Genomic DNA, 15864 nt, shown 5'->3' on the forward strand with positions numbered 1-15864 from the left:
TTGACTTGCCCCGCTAATAATTGCCAAGACCGCGCGAACGAGGAAAGGCAAACAAATTTATAAAACTGGCAGCCCCTTTCGCCGAGTCACTCTCTCTCTCTCTCTCTCCCTCTCTTTCTATCCGTCTCTGTGTCCGTCTCCCTGTCCGCCGTAGTCAGCAAGTCTGGCAGTTAGCGCCTCAGTCGACGGCTCGGGGAAAAGTCACGTTTTGCATTTTGGTTTTGCGACAGGGTTCCCCCCCCCCTGACTGCCGTGGCTCCCCTCTCTACCTCCTTCTCTCTGTACTTTCACTGATTTTCCGCCGTTGATTCTTGCCAGCAAAATGACAGATGATATTCAAGGGGAATTTATAAGTGTGTGTGGGTGTTGTGAATATCTTGTGTTTATATTGAAAGTACAAATATTATACTAACTACATAATTGAAGAGAATAAAAATATAAATATAATTTAGTTGTTATATATTTTCTTAGTTTTTTTTGTGGTGTTTACGTTTTTGAGATTTTTATATATTTTTATACCAAATATATTTGGATTATTATTTAACATTCTTAATTATTTTTTATTATGAATAATATTAACTTTGAATATTATTTAACATTTTTAATTATTATTTTTTATGAATAATATTAAATGTTTAATAAATTATTTTTAAATTTAACTACTGGCTATCTCCCCGTCGTAACCAATTTTCTTTTAGTTTCCTTTCCTGTTGTGTGTTTACCTTTTTGAGATGTCTGTGCATTCTGTTCTTCTTTTTTTTCGTGTGTTCGTTTGGCGTTGATTTTTCCTCAAAATATTTTATTGCACAGTTGGTTTGTTTTTACTGCTTTTTATTCTCTGTTCTTTTGTTGTTGTTTCTCTGTGCCCGCTCATCATGAACAATTGAAATGCATAAATGTATACTACGGTTTGTGTGTGTGTGTGCACTGTTGATAGCTATCTCTGCCGGTGACACAACATTGCGTATGCGCAATTTTTGTGCCACATAGAGAGATGCAATCTCTCTATCATCATCCGGCCATTTGATTGTGAATAATGCTGCTACAGCTGCAAAACAAACAAAAAAATAATAAAACACTAAAAAATGGAGCCAGAGAGAAGAGCAAAAAAGGGAAAGCGTAGGCGGAGAAATTTCCAAGGGGGCTAAAAGGAAAATGCAGAATGCAGCAAATATGTGAGTGTGTGTGTGTGCCTTTGACTTTTGTTTACTTAACCGTGTGTGTGTAACTAGGGGAGTATTTTTTTTTTTTTTTTTTTTTGGTTTTTGGGACTGGAAATGAGAAATTTCTATGGCAATTTCTGGGGAAAATATTTATCAAAGGAGCAGCAAGTTCTGATTTCCACTTTATTTCATAGTTGTGCTTACATATTTTTGGTTTCATTCTAAATTAAATATAATAGGGCTGCAGCACACACGGTGTATACGTGGTTTTTGCTCAACTTTTGTGATTGTTTCTGTGTTTTTTCATACATTTTAATTAAATAACAAAGCATATTATTGTTTATTTAATATACCTAATTTTTGCTTGATTTTCACTTGATTTTCACTTGATTTTCTCTATCCTTTTTGTGCCTTATATTAATTTTATTTTAGGTAAAGCCTCTTTGTGGCCTTTGTTGGTCATTTGTTGTGTCAGGTGAAACACAAGTGACAGCATTAATTGCGGACACACTTTAACACACAGGACTAATTCCGACACATTCAAGGATATAGTAGCCCCGGTTCTGGTTAATTTTTGCCATGTCCTGGCTGGACATGCAGAAAAGGTATTTTAATACATGTCAAAGTGTGTGTTCTGTGTGGCAGCAGCTCCTGGCCATGTTTGTTTGTTAATTGAGTTTATGTTATCAAAGATTTTCTGCTGCTGCTGCTGCTGCTCTGTTGTGGTTTTGACAGCGAGAATGTATGCTATATAAAATATATAAAAAATATATATATATCATAGTTGAATAGCAAAACAAAGAGTTGAACATAATTGTTTCTTGCGTCGCTGGGAGCGAGAAAAACGGTTTACCTTTGGGGGGAAAATGCAGCTAAGTTATTGTTTTATTTTGCAGATTATTTTTTATTTTTTAGAAAATTTATAAAATATACAGTTTTTAATATTTAATATTTTCTGCTTTAAAAACGCTGCGTAAACGTGTTTTTTTTTTTAATAAAACTAGTTTTTATACAGTTTTTAGTCGTTTCTTTTTTGCAACTTATAATTTATTTTTAATGGCTCCTTTTAGGATTTTTTCTCCAGCTCCCTAGGAAAAATTTTCCTACCCTTTAACATTTTCATTTTCAGACATGGACATTTTCATAATGAATAATATTTTGTTTGGCTTTTGTTTTTCGGTTTTTTCGTTTTTTTTTTTTGGCGCTTGACATGGGTAAACATTTGGCCAAGTCAAACATTTGTGTGGGGTTTAAAGTTCATTGCATTGTGTCAGGGTTGCTGCCTTAGGAGCGCTTACCCCGGATTCTTCCTTAGTTTTTCCCACACACACACACACACACACACAGAAAGTGGCCTTGTTTTTTGCCTTCTCCTTTTTTTTTTATTTATTCCTTTTTTTTTTTTTGGCCCTTGCCTTGCCTTACCTTAGTCTCTCTGCTATATGTATCTGACCCACTCGACGGCGGTGGAAACACTCACATGTAATGCATTTTTAAATTTGCATATATGCTGCTCCAACAGGCCCAGGACCCGGACAAACCGTTAGTCATAGGGTCTAACTAGTTAGTTAGTGCCACATTGAAGATCAGGCTAGGCCAAGCAGGGCCTTTAAAAGACTGTGGAAATCGGTTAAAAAGGGGGTGATAATTATACTAAATTATTGGTATTAAAAAAATATTGGATTTAATTATTGGTTTTTAAAGGAATGATTTTATTATGTAATTTACATTTTTTAATGCTTGGTTATTTGTTTCACTATTTTTTTATTTATTATAAATTTAATTAATAATTTTTTCATACTGCCAAATAATTATTTTTTATTTATTACCATTTTAATAGGTTTAGAAGCGTTTTGTTTTATAATTATTAATTAAAGTTCTTTTACAAATTGAATATTTGTTATTAATTTTGTTTTTATATACTCCCAAATTCTATATATTTTTTCAATTAATTTTCTTTAAATATATTAAGGTTTGTCTTTGACATATTCCATATATTTCTGTCGTTTGTTTTTGTGAATTAAAACTTGAAGTTTTCCTTGATTTTCCATCCATAAGTCCGCGGTGACATTATGCATAGCAAAAAGGAAGGGGAGGGGAGAGGGAAAGGAAGGAGAAAAGGCAAGGAAAAGCTAAGAGAGAAGCATTTAGGATGGCGAAAAGGGACTTACTTTCCTTTGTCTGTCTTATGCATTTGCTGTCATTTGCAACCACTGTGTGGGAGTGGGGTGTGGTGTGTAGGTTGTGTAGGGTGTGCGGGGTATGTGGTGCATATAGGGCTGGTTTTTGGGGGTGGTTGTTGCTGGTGGCAGCGATTGCATTTGTTACAGCCAGGCAGAGGCAGCAGCAACAACATTGCACTTTGACTTTAACGCTGTTGCATTTTACTAGGTCAAAAGCAACGTCACCGCGTGCAAAGGTTGTCCTCTCTCTCTCTATGTGTGTGTGTGTGTGTGTGTGTTGTGCCAAACATAAATATGGCGCAAAGGTGAAACTGTGGCACCTTTTTTAGCTCCTTTTTTTCAGCTCCTTTTCTGCTCCTCTGAGTCCTTGTTGGGGCATAAATCGGTATCTCCCTGTGTAGTATATGTGGCGTGCTAAATTTCACACAATTCCCCTGGAAACACACAACAAACCACACACCATACACCTTACACCTTACACACACACACACACCCTCACAAGTGCAAGCAAATAGCTAACTATTTCTAATTGGAGGTCGTTGCGGTGCTTGTCTGCGCCAACTTGACTTGTTGACTCCAATTGGCATCGCATTGCCTAGGTCCTTGCTATCGTTGTCCTTATTAAGTGTGTGCCAAGCTCCATTTTCGTTTTTGTAATTAAATTGTGCATTTCCTAGGTGGAGAATATTATGTGTGAAATTTTTTGGGAGGCAGCACAGGTCCTTGCCTACTTTTAAGCGCAATTCTCAGTTTATTAATTATTTATTTATGTAATATTTTTATTTATTATTTCATAGTTGTACATTATTTTATTTCTTTCTGTATTTATATTTATTTTATTATTTTTTTTTTATGAAATAAACCTAATCTTAAAGGTTTGATTTAACATTTGAAGTCTTTACCAATTTTATATTTAATTAAAGTATTGGAATATAATATTTTTATATTAAATATTTTGTTTTATTTTATTTTTTTTTAATTCTTTTCTATTTTTTATTTATTTAAAGCCAAACATTATTTTAAAATATTTTTTAATTGCAATTTTAAATTTCGTTGCTAAGTTAATTGTATTTTTAATAATTTGGTAATTATCATTTTATATGTATTTCATTTTTCATTAATAAAAATGTAAAATTTGTAGTTTGGAGCTTTAATTTTGTATTTATTTCTTAAACATTCTCTGGGAAAATCCATCATTATTAACACTTTACATACTTATTTAGCCATTTGTGTTAGTTTATAGGCTTGTTTTACATTCCAAGTATATAATAAATTATATTAATGGGTTAAATGTATTTTCTAAAATATTTTAAAAATCATTATTAGTATATTTTTTTATATTTTCATAATAAACTACTGCTTTTCCACAAACTTGAATCATAAATTAAAGGACAAACCTAGCCTGTTGGTTCATCTACGCATTTCGCATGCGGCTTGCGGTTGCCTGACTCGATACGGCGGCTTTTCCATTACAGATTCCAGAAATCGAAGGTGGCTATAGGCTTGGCAGTTGCATTCAGATTAGCATTCAGAACCAGTGTGTCCAGTGACCAACATCCGGAATTTGGATTGCCAAATTTCGAATGAGAAATGTATGTATGGAATTGGAAGAGAGAGAGAGATGATGATGATGATGATGATGAAGAAGATACGCACTTATGCCACCTGTTGTGCCGATGGGCCTGCTCTTGGATTCATTTTGTGGCCGGGAATTGATTCCCGAGCCGGCAAGGCCATTTCCATTACCACTACTGCACCTGGGCTTAATTCATGGCCATATCTCCCACACCCACTCTCAGCCACCTCCCTCTACCTGCAGTGCTTGCTCTTGACCAAGGCTTACCTTGAGAGTCTGGAGCGCTAACTGTTTGTAGGTCGAGCATTAAATACCTATTTTTTTTGTTATATACTAAAACAATAAATTATTACTTATAGTATTTAAATTACATAAATATTCCAATAAACCTTGCCTTAAAATATTTTTCATATTTACCATATATTTTCAACCAATTTTTTTCCCTCGAAAATACTGATCGCAATCCAATTACTTTACTTTGTGTATCGTCAGCTGCCTCTGTTCGATATTCGCGATATATCCCTTTGCCACCCCCTCCTCTCTCTCTCTCTCTCTCTCTCTCTTTAATTAAATCGAAAATGCACTCATGTAAAATTCAATAATTTCCGCCGACTAACTTAATTAAGCCGCCATTAAAGTTGCAAGAGTTGTTGCAACGGTATCTGACCATCATCAATATCAGCCAAAAGGACTCTCCTCTCTCTATCGAAAAAATAAAAAAAAAGAAAATAAAACCGTACCATATAGGTGATGTGTGTGTCCTGCATCCCCATTTGGTCCGGTCCTGGCATGTGACACTGAATATAAACGTAAAAGGTCAAAGGCGATATGCCACACGGATATGAGAGCATAAAAGCTTCCTTTTGCATTCAGTTCAGAGTTTTTCCCCCAAGTTTTTCCCTGAGTTTTTCCCCGAGTTTTTCCATGAATTCTTCCCCCCCCCCCAAGTTTCTTCTTTTCTCTACTTTTCCATATGTTGTTGTCCTGCTGCAAGTGAAGTAAGAAAAATGTTCATGGAAATTCTAGTTGCTAGTTGTGTGTTTGCGGCTCTATATTCTTATGAAATGAAGATGACAGGGACTTTTCTTTGATATATCATAAACAAGCAAATGGCGAAAACAAGCTCTAAAAAGTAATATATATTAAATTTATATATTGCCTAGAGAGAGAGAAGAATATCTTTAAATATAACCTAGGGGTTTTCTAAAGCAAATTGGAAAATATTAACAGTATAATATATATATCTTTTAAGATCAGGTATATAAATATAACATAACTTTCTTCTTAATTTCTATTTTATTTTTATTTCATGCCCTTTAAATATTTATGTTTGATTGTTATTTATTTATTTTTACATTTTTTTTTTCTACCCATTTCAACTTTCCATCTCCCACTAATCCGATTTCCTTTGGCGCGGGGATTTTTCTATTTGTTTAGGCCAGTGAGAGTCGCCTAGAGAAAGGGTGGGCAGAAGCACAGGGAAACCCAAAATAGAAGCTGGCAAGGCATCAGGAATTCAAAGCCAACATACCCTTGAATTTTTCAAAATTTCACCTAAAACAGAAAAACAATAATAATTATAAATAAATAAAAAATAAAATAAATAAAAAATAAAATAAATAAAAAATAAAATAAATAAAAAATAAAATAAATAAAAAATAAAATAAATAAAAAATAAAATAAATAAAAAATAAAATAAATAAAAAATAAAATAAATAAAAAATAAAATAAAATAAATAATAAATCGTTATTTTAACGTTGCTTTATATCTGAGATATGTGGATATTTTAACGTTTCTACATATCGATAAATAAATATTTTCTCTGAAATATCACTAAAAAAATATTTAAACATGTTTTTAAAATTAATTTGTTCTTAAAAAATTTGTTTGGCTATTTTTAAAAATATATATATTTATGTTATTTATAATATCGATATTAAGCGATAATTGTGATACTTTTCGATTATTTATTGTTTTGATATATTAAATTTTAAATAAATTATAAGGCCTACTAATATTATATTTTTCCTCTAAATATTTTAAAGTTTAATGCAAAATCTGTCGATACTTAATATTTCGATATATCAAAATAATCGATATTTTTAATGTAATATAAAAAGCGATAATATTTTAGTTTCAAATTTTTCCTCTAGACATTCATACTCTAAGAGTAGTTTCCTTTAAATCAAACATTCTAGATCGTTTTGTCTGGTGTTAATTGAGGCCTGCTGCCAACCCCTAGTCTAAAATGCCCTACAAAAAGGGATATAAAAAAAATGGAGAATAAAATGGAGTGAGTCACGATGTGTCACCAATCATTTGTCATATCAAAACTGCCGCATATGTGTTATGTAGGCGGTCTCTCTCGGTGTGTGGGTGGGTGAGTGGGTGTTGTGGTGTGGTGTGGTGTGGTGTGGTGTGTGTTGAAAGGAAGACATGATAAAATGGCCGCTTAGGCACTGTCAGCGCGGTACAAATGCAAATACAAACTCGCACACACGAACCCAGGACTGACTGACAAATGAGACAGTGACGAGCAACAATGTTGTCATGTAAATGTCTTCATTTTTTGCGCTTTTCCTCCTTTCCTCTTTTCGCCTCTACCAGTTTTCCCCTTTTTTTTTCCTCTCTCTATCGCTTTCTCTGTGTGTTTGTCGGTTTATTTTCAGGCCTATCAATCATATGCAAATAATAGCGATTTAAGCCAAAAGCTTCTCCTTCTAATTGCCATCGATTAGTTTTCACAAGCGACTTGCTAATTGTCCTGTCATTTTGCATTTTTGATTTTGAGTTTTGCATTTTGATTTACATTCAATTTAATTTACAATCTTACAATTATGTGTAGTTCTTAATTGAAATGCTGGGCTTTTTCATAAATATTGAATGGGTTTCATTGTTTGTTTTCTGTGTGGGATATATGGAGGATGATATAGGCTTGAGTTTTTGATATATAAACAAGAAAAGTTAGCTTTTTGTAAAGCGGAATTTTGTATACCCTTGATGTTTATAAATCATTTATAAGTTTGTTAAAAATGGTTTCATTTAAATTTGGAAAGCACTTTTATGTTCATTTTTATTATTTTAATAAATTAAAATTTTTAATTTATATAATATAATATGAATTAATTCTAAAAGAATTTGGAATTGTTTTTTTCATTCCCAAATGGTTAGAAAAACTCACCTGTTGATTCTAAATAATATTATATATTTCAATTTTTTTATTATTTATTTTTTATATTTTAAAATTTTCAAAAATTTGCAAACATTTTAAAATTTTTAATTTTAAATTAAATGCAGATTTAAATTATATGCAGATTTTTCAAACTAATAAATACTAAAATAGAACATCTTTCCATAGTGAAATTCAGGCATTTTTTGGTTTAGTTAAGTTAAGTTTCTAATTTAAACTTAATGTTAAATATATATATTTTTATATATAAAAAAGGGTATAAAATCTTTAGTTTGCTTTCTTGTTATATATATTTTTAATACGTAATTTTTTTTTAATACGTTTTACATATTTTCTCAGCTCATTAAATCAACTTGAGCTTAATTATTATTTGCCATTATTGACTTTGATTTGTTTTCGTTGCGATTTGATTGATTTATCGCCTGGCGCTTACCCTTAGCCGATAAGACCTACCTCTCCCCTCTCCTCTCTCTTCTCTCTTCGCGATGTCTTAAGTTTTGTATTTTGCTTTGATTTTGCTTCGATTTGATTGCATTTGGCGATAAGCCGATTGACAATTGACAACAACGTGATTAACAACACCTTTTTACAAGCTTTTATATATATATTTTTTTTATATTATTTGTTTTAGTTTATTTTTTGTATATTTTTTGTTTTAATATTATTTTATTTCCTAGTGGTATCTAAGGGTCCCCCCTTTTGATCGTCGGCGGTGGCTACTGTGGGTTTTGATGGAGTGCCCAACATCGTTGGGACATTTATTGATGACACTACTTAGATAGCAACTTGTCGGCATTTGTTGTTTGGCAATTGCGTAATTTTCGCAGTCGTCGTTTGATTGCCGTTGATTAATTGCCGTCGCCGTTGCCTGATATCAGTGGAATCAGATCGCTGGAGAGTGATGGAAGGGAGGTGCCTCCTGTAATTTCGAGTTTAAATTCCAGATCTCGCTAATTGCCAACGCACCAGCGGGCACATCATCATCGTCGTCGTCGGTCGGTTGGGGCATTCATCTTGCCACAATTTCCACACAGCTTCCATGGGTTTTCCTCTCACACACACACACCACACACAGTTTCCGCCATTTGCCAGCACTTTCCCCCCTCTCTTTCTCTTTCACTTCCGTTACCCGCTTTCTTTCTTCTCCGCTTTATTGACATTGCCAGCGTGCAAATATTTGGGATGAGCGCTAAAGGTGTCGACCACAAAACACTTGGGGGAAACCCAGCGGATGGGCGGGGGGGTTGGCTCCGAAAAATAGGGAATCGTTATGAATTTAATAATACCGTGTAAATTATTTACTGAATATTTTAATAAATTCAAACAATTTTAAACAAATACATAGGGAATTTAAGAGTTCATATCAAGTTCATAAATTTATAATCAAGTTTCACATCTTTCAACAATTTTTAGCTAAATTGGTTCTATTATTATATTTTTTATTATTATGTATATTTTAATTACTATGTATATTTTTATTACTATGTATTTTTTTTTTATTATTATGTATTTGTTTTTATTATTTTACTATAATTATTTGTACTTATTATAATATTTTATTTATTCTTTTGTTATATTTAATATTATGTGTTATTATTATAATATTTTATTTTTTTTTAAATTTTTTTATTTATTTTTTTTAATTTTTTTATTATTTTTTTTTAATTTTTTATATTTTTTTTTAATTTTTTATTTTTTTTTTTAATTTTTTATTTTTTTTTCTATTATTTATTATTAAAATTTGTTATAATTATTATATAAAATATTTTTTGTTGTATATTTTATTTAATTTTTATTTATTTTGTATTACTTTGCTGCTAAATTCATACTTGGGAATTATATAGCTAAGTTTGTTAGTGTTTACTTAATTTAAAACATTTTTTTTTACTTATTAATTGCTTCTATTTATTATTATTTATTTTTTTTATTATACATTTCCCATGCATATACCTCGCTTTTATTAGTCAAATTTCAGAGGAAAAGAAACCAAAATGCGGGGCAAGTGAATGTGTTAAGTATTTGCCAAATACACACACACACACACACATATACAGCACACACTTGTCCGTATGTGTATGCGTCTTGTGTGTGTGTGTGTGTGTGTACGTAAGCAAGGGAATCCAGTCAATGAAGCTTAGAGGGGAGCAACGCTTTTTACGGTTTCATAATCCAAAAAGGAAACGCTTGAAGTTGTAACTAGACCGCGATATTTCACGACATAGTTGATACCTTTTTCTGTTTTCCTTTTTCCTTTATTTTTGAGGTGGAGAAAGAAGGTGAGAAGGTTTTCCCGCGAGGGTGAAAATTTCCGTTTGCCGCTTTTGCGGGGGAGACCCCAAAATGCCATTTGACATTTTTGTCAAATGCGTTTCGCGTTTCGTTTCGTTTCGTTCTTTCCTTTTGGCCTTCTGTGATTTGCCTTTTTGTCACATTAAATCTTGTTTATGAAGCTTACGAACTTTATTTCCACTCGATTAAATGGCCATAATGGTGGATTTTCTCTTTGTTTTATTTTATTTGGTGGGGCTTTTTGGATGCTTGCTGGAAAATTAGCTGTAATAATTGGTAATTAAAAGGTGGAACTTAATTTGTTTAGTTACATTTTTTTGCTAAATGACTTTAGTTTTTAGTTGTTATTTTTGCTTTTAGTTTTTGTTTACTATATCTGCTTTCAATTTTTGCTTAAACTTTTTGCCCCCAAAGGAGTCTAGGGGAATCTAGGCAGACATTTTGGCATCATAATAATTGGCTGAAGTGCAAATGTATTGGCATGTTTTAATTAAACGAAATTGCTTGTATCGCATTGATGGCTTAATACGGGTCACATGTATGCCTATCGGTGTCCTGCCTGCCAACAAAGTGGCATTGTGTGTGATCCAGAGAGATGAGAGAGCTGTGTCTGGAATATTCACTTAAGTGGACAAGAGGACATGATGAAAGCCAGGAGCAGGCAGGAGCAGGCAGGAGCAAGTAGGAGCAAGCAGGAGCAGGCACAAGCAAGTAGCAGCAAGCAGGAGCAGGCACAAGCAAGTAGCAGCAAGTAGGAGCAGGCAGGATCTGGCCAATTAATTTGCTGACAATGGGAGACAAAAAGCTGAAGCATCAGATGCAAAAGCAAAAGTAGCACAAGCAAAAGCAGAAACCAAGAACAGAAAGCACAATCAAACCAATAGCGGTCACGACAATATAACGAATTGCCAAAATCAACAACAACAGCAAAACCCTTCGACCAAAACTAGACTTCAGACACTCAACTAAATTAGTCAATCATAATCAATAAACATATAAACATGCACAAGATAATATACACATATAAATGCATTTATTCAACTTAACAAATAATAGAATTATGCTGAAAATTTATGCATGAAAGCATATTATCAAATTCGATTATTAGTAAATTAGAAGTGGCATTTAATAAAGTTAAATGGGTTTCTAAATATGTGAGTATGGGTGAGTTTTGTTTTAATATTTTGTTATTTTAAATCTTTAATTAAATATAGAGATTTTGCTAGAAAACCAGAGAAAAAGAGAGAGAGAGAGAGAGAGAGATTTATATTCAGGTGTGATTTATGCATCTATTTCCTATAATTATTTAATATTATTAACAATGAAAGGTGTAGGCAATAATTATTGAAAAGTTTTAAAATTAAATTACAAATTTAACTGGTTTTTATTTGGACTTTTTTAAAAATTGAAACAGAAAAATAAATAAATAATTTAAAATTATTAGCCTCATATATTATTCAAATTGTTTTTTGTTAATGTTTAGCTAAACTCTAATAAACTATTAAGATTTAATTAAGATTTCCATACACGTAATTAATAATTTTATTAATTATTTCCTTAAAAAACGTACTATTATACCTAATTATTACTCATTTTCCCTATTTTTATTACAGAAAATTCCTGTAAAAATGCTGTCTTACTTTGCCAAGGATTCAGGTGAGTTCTTCTTAGTTTTTAGAAGCTACAATATCAACACAAACAATGGCCCTGGCCCATTTATAAATTATGCATTTACAACAAATAAATGTACATATATATATACATCCCAACGATTTCCCAGGCAGCCTCCCGATTTTCCGGCGGAGAGGAGAGGAGCCTGCGATGATAAGATAAACTTCTACACTCGCCCGGGCGTTGCTTTTGTTGTGCGTGTGTATTGTACTTGGGGCATTGTTGTAATGCCATAACAATCAAGTGAAATTACGCTAAATGACACGCTCATTACGGGTGGTTACCGGGGAGTGAGGGTGGGGTGTTGAGGGTTTTGGGTACTGCCAAGTGCTGGTTACTAGCTGGCCCGGCCAGCGATGACACACAAAAGTATCGAAATTTTTACTAAAACTTGGGAGTTTATTAATTATACTTGAAACATAAATTCGATAAATTTATATCGATATTTAGAAGTTGAAAATAATTTTTTAACAATTGCATAATGTTTTATTATGTGAATATATCGATAAGTTGTGCCTTTTTCTTTTTTTTTTTTTATTTTCCAACCCGTTAAGTTTTGCCTAATTAATATAGATTCGATATTTTATCGATAACTTGACTGGGAAAACGATTGCATATTGTATTTTTATCTTACGAATGTAATAATTATTTTTCGATCTTATATCGATATTTTGATAATGAAGAAGATTTTAATTCGATATTTTCGATAAACATATCTTTATCACCACACATCACTAGGAGGCTTGTGTGGGTTCTCTTCCTTTTTTTTTATATTATTTTTTGATTTTTTTTTAACAACAAAGCAAAAATCATTGCCTACTTATGAGCGCCGCCGATGAAAGGAAAGACATGAGAGAAAGAGGGAGTTATAGAGAGGACAAAAAGGAGAGAGAGAAAGGGATATGGCGAGCATGGGAGAGGTGAGCCCATTTATTATTTAAATGAAAACATACAAATAAGCGCTTGAAAAACACTTTTATAACACAGCATACGAGAAGCAGCCACATTATTTGCATATAAAAATGCTTATTAGGTTTTGTCAAATGAACAATAAATGTCTTTTAGCTCTTTTACTTTTTTATTCTCCTTTATATATATATATTTTTTTTTTAATATTTTTTTTTTTTATTTTGTATATATTTAGCCTCCTTATTGTTTGTCTGCGAATCAAAGTTGGCCAAGAGAGACAAGAGGCAACAGGGAGTAGAGTCTGTGACAACGCTTTAAACGGTTTTATTGTCTTTTCCAAATTGGCCAAAGGCCAAGAATATTGTACACAAAATAATAATAATAATAATAATAATAAAAAAAAAACGAAAAAAGAGTGTAGAGAGAGAGAGGGGGGGAAATAAGAAGAAAAACAGGAGCAGCGCGCAAAATTTATATTACGCAAAATATGCCAAGACGGACAAACTTTGCTTTGACCAGAAGCTTTTGAAGTTTTTCTCACCAAACTCGCCCTAGTCTCTGGTCCTACCTCTCCTTCTACCTCCAACCATTTCATTTCCCGATTTTCCTCCGATTTTCCCCCAGCTACCTTCAATTGGGGGTTGGGGGGATGGCTCCTGTTGCTGGCAAGTGAAAGTGGAAGTGAAAGTAAAGTGTAATTAGGTTTGTTTTGCGTGGCTGTCTGCAAATGAAATGCCTGATGGAGAGAGCAGCGTAGATTATTGTTATTTATATTAGTATTATTATTATTATAATAATTATTCTTATAATTATTCTACTTACGTTTATAACTTTTATGCTTGCAAATTTAAATTGAACTTGGCCTAAATAACTCAAGTTTATGAAACAAATGCCAAACACCATTAGGGCTTGAGAATTTCATGTATTTCCTTAAGGGTTTGAGACTAATAAACATCAAAAAAGTGTTTATTTTGAATATAAATTAGGTTATTTGAAGGTTCATTTAATTATTCACTTGTTAAAGGTGATTATTTAAATAATATAGTTTTTTTATATGAAAGAAATTCAGAAAATAAAAAAATATAATATATACTCAACATATATTAAGTATACATTGAGTATATATTGAGTATATATTGTGTATATATTGTGTATATATTGATTATATATTGAGTATATATTGAATATATATTGAGTATATATTAAGTATAAATTGAGTATAAATTGAGAATATATTGAGTATATATTGAGTATAAATTGAGTATAAATTGAGAATATATTGAGTATATATTAAGTATAAATTTGAGTATAAATTGAGTATATATTGAGTAAAAATTGAGTTTAAATTTAGTATAAATTCAGTAAATAATGAGTATAAATTGAGAATAAATTGAGTAAAAATTGAGTATAAATTGAGTAAAAATTGGGTAAATATTGAGTATAAATTGGATATAAATTGGATATAAATTGAGTAAATATTCACTATAAATTTGAATATAAATTGAATATATAGTTGAAGTATTTATTGAGAATATATTGATTATATAATGTTTATATAATGAGTATATATTAAGCATAAATTAAATAATCCTTTTTTTTTCTAACCTGTTAAGTGCGATTAGTTTCTCCTTTAACTTTCCCTGAATTTTCCGCCTCCACTTTCTACGTTTTTTTCTAGTTAGTAGCTCCTTTGAATACCTCCCTAGACTCAACTTGTTTTGCTATTTTTTCCACGGGCGCTTTTCATTTGCCCTTTTCTTGTTTTTTTTTGTTCATCCCATTTCGATGCAGCAGGTATCTCCTCCATTCAGAGTTCTTTTCCAGAAACTACTTAACAGAGTGTATTCTTCAATAGTTTTTCTTTGAAATTGGTATTTAAAACGTCAAGGCTTCTAAGAAATATTGCTAGTGTTTTTATTTTCCAAGTATAAGCTATTAGTTTGAATAGATAATTCGTTATGAATAAATATATTTTTTATATAAAAAACTTTAGGAAAAGGGTTTATAACTAAATTCTTTAAGTGGAATAAATTGGTATGGGGTCTACTGTTGCCTGGGCTGTACAATATACAATATATCCCCCTGCAAAGGCTTTAACAAATATTGAAATCCAACGTTTGTTGTCTGATGGCCAAGTGTCGGCAACTGTTATCGCCCCATAAATATAAATAAATATATATATATAAATATGAATACAAGTGAGCCCAAAGTGCTTATCGATACCATCCAAAAAGGGTATTAAAATCCCCCCAAGCACAAGTTCCAAGACAATGACGCCTGTCTACGCGGAATATCAAGAGGGGGGGGGAAAAGCCATACCCAACCCCTCTTCAAGGCAAAGTCAGTCAGTCAGTAAATATTGAGTGAGCATATAATCTGTTAATAAGCATTTTATATGCCAAAATAATTTGATTTGCATGTTGGGATGTCGATTTCTGTCGTTCCTATTCTTTGTCACGTGGCAGTAGGGGTGGGGTTTTTGTGGAAAATGGAGGATTGAGGGTGGCAAGTGCCTTTTTTGGGGGGGGTGGAGGAGTGAGACACTCGGGTGTCATGCTCGAGTTCATGTAATTAACACGGATACCAAATTTACGGTCGGGATGATCACAAATTTTCTTATGGTGACGCCGCTGCCTTATTACCGTATAACACTTACTTTCATGGTGTTACATGGTTAACGTCTATTATAGAGTGTTACGTACAAAGTTAAACTGTGTTTAAGTGATAAACAAACAAAAAAATGGTGAAAGTAGTAACAGAAAGGTTAGGAAAATTCTTGATTTTATGGTTAACTTGGTTTTTATAGTCTTGGTCAGTAATTTATTGTGTATTTAGTAATATCTAAATTTTAAAAATTTCTTTTCGCTTAAAAATGTGTCTAA

At 32.1% G+C, this 15864-nt stretch overlaps 1 protein-coding gene across 1 annotated transcript in view; it reads left to right on the forward strand.

Annotated features, from left to right (window-relative positions):
• Pde9 (phosphodiesterase 9) overlaps positions 1-15864 on the forward strand; it is a 136997-nt gene that overhangs the window by 19100 nt on the left and 102033 nt on the right. Inside the window, exon 3 of the mRNA XM_070288729.1 lies at positions 12016-12058. The gene's annotated coding sequence lies outside the window, so the exon portion shown is untranslated. The remainder of the gene's footprint in view (positions 1-12015; positions 12059-15864) is intronic.

The sequence above is a fragment of the Drosophila kikkawai genome, chromosome X, assembly GCF_030179895.1.
Source record: "Drosophila kikkawai strain 14028-0561.14 chromosome X, DkikHiC1v2, whole genome shotgun sequence".
Classification (NCBI taxonomy): domain Eukaryota; kingdom Metazoa; phylum Arthropoda; class Insecta; order Diptera; family Drosophilidae; genus Drosophila; species Drosophila kikkawai.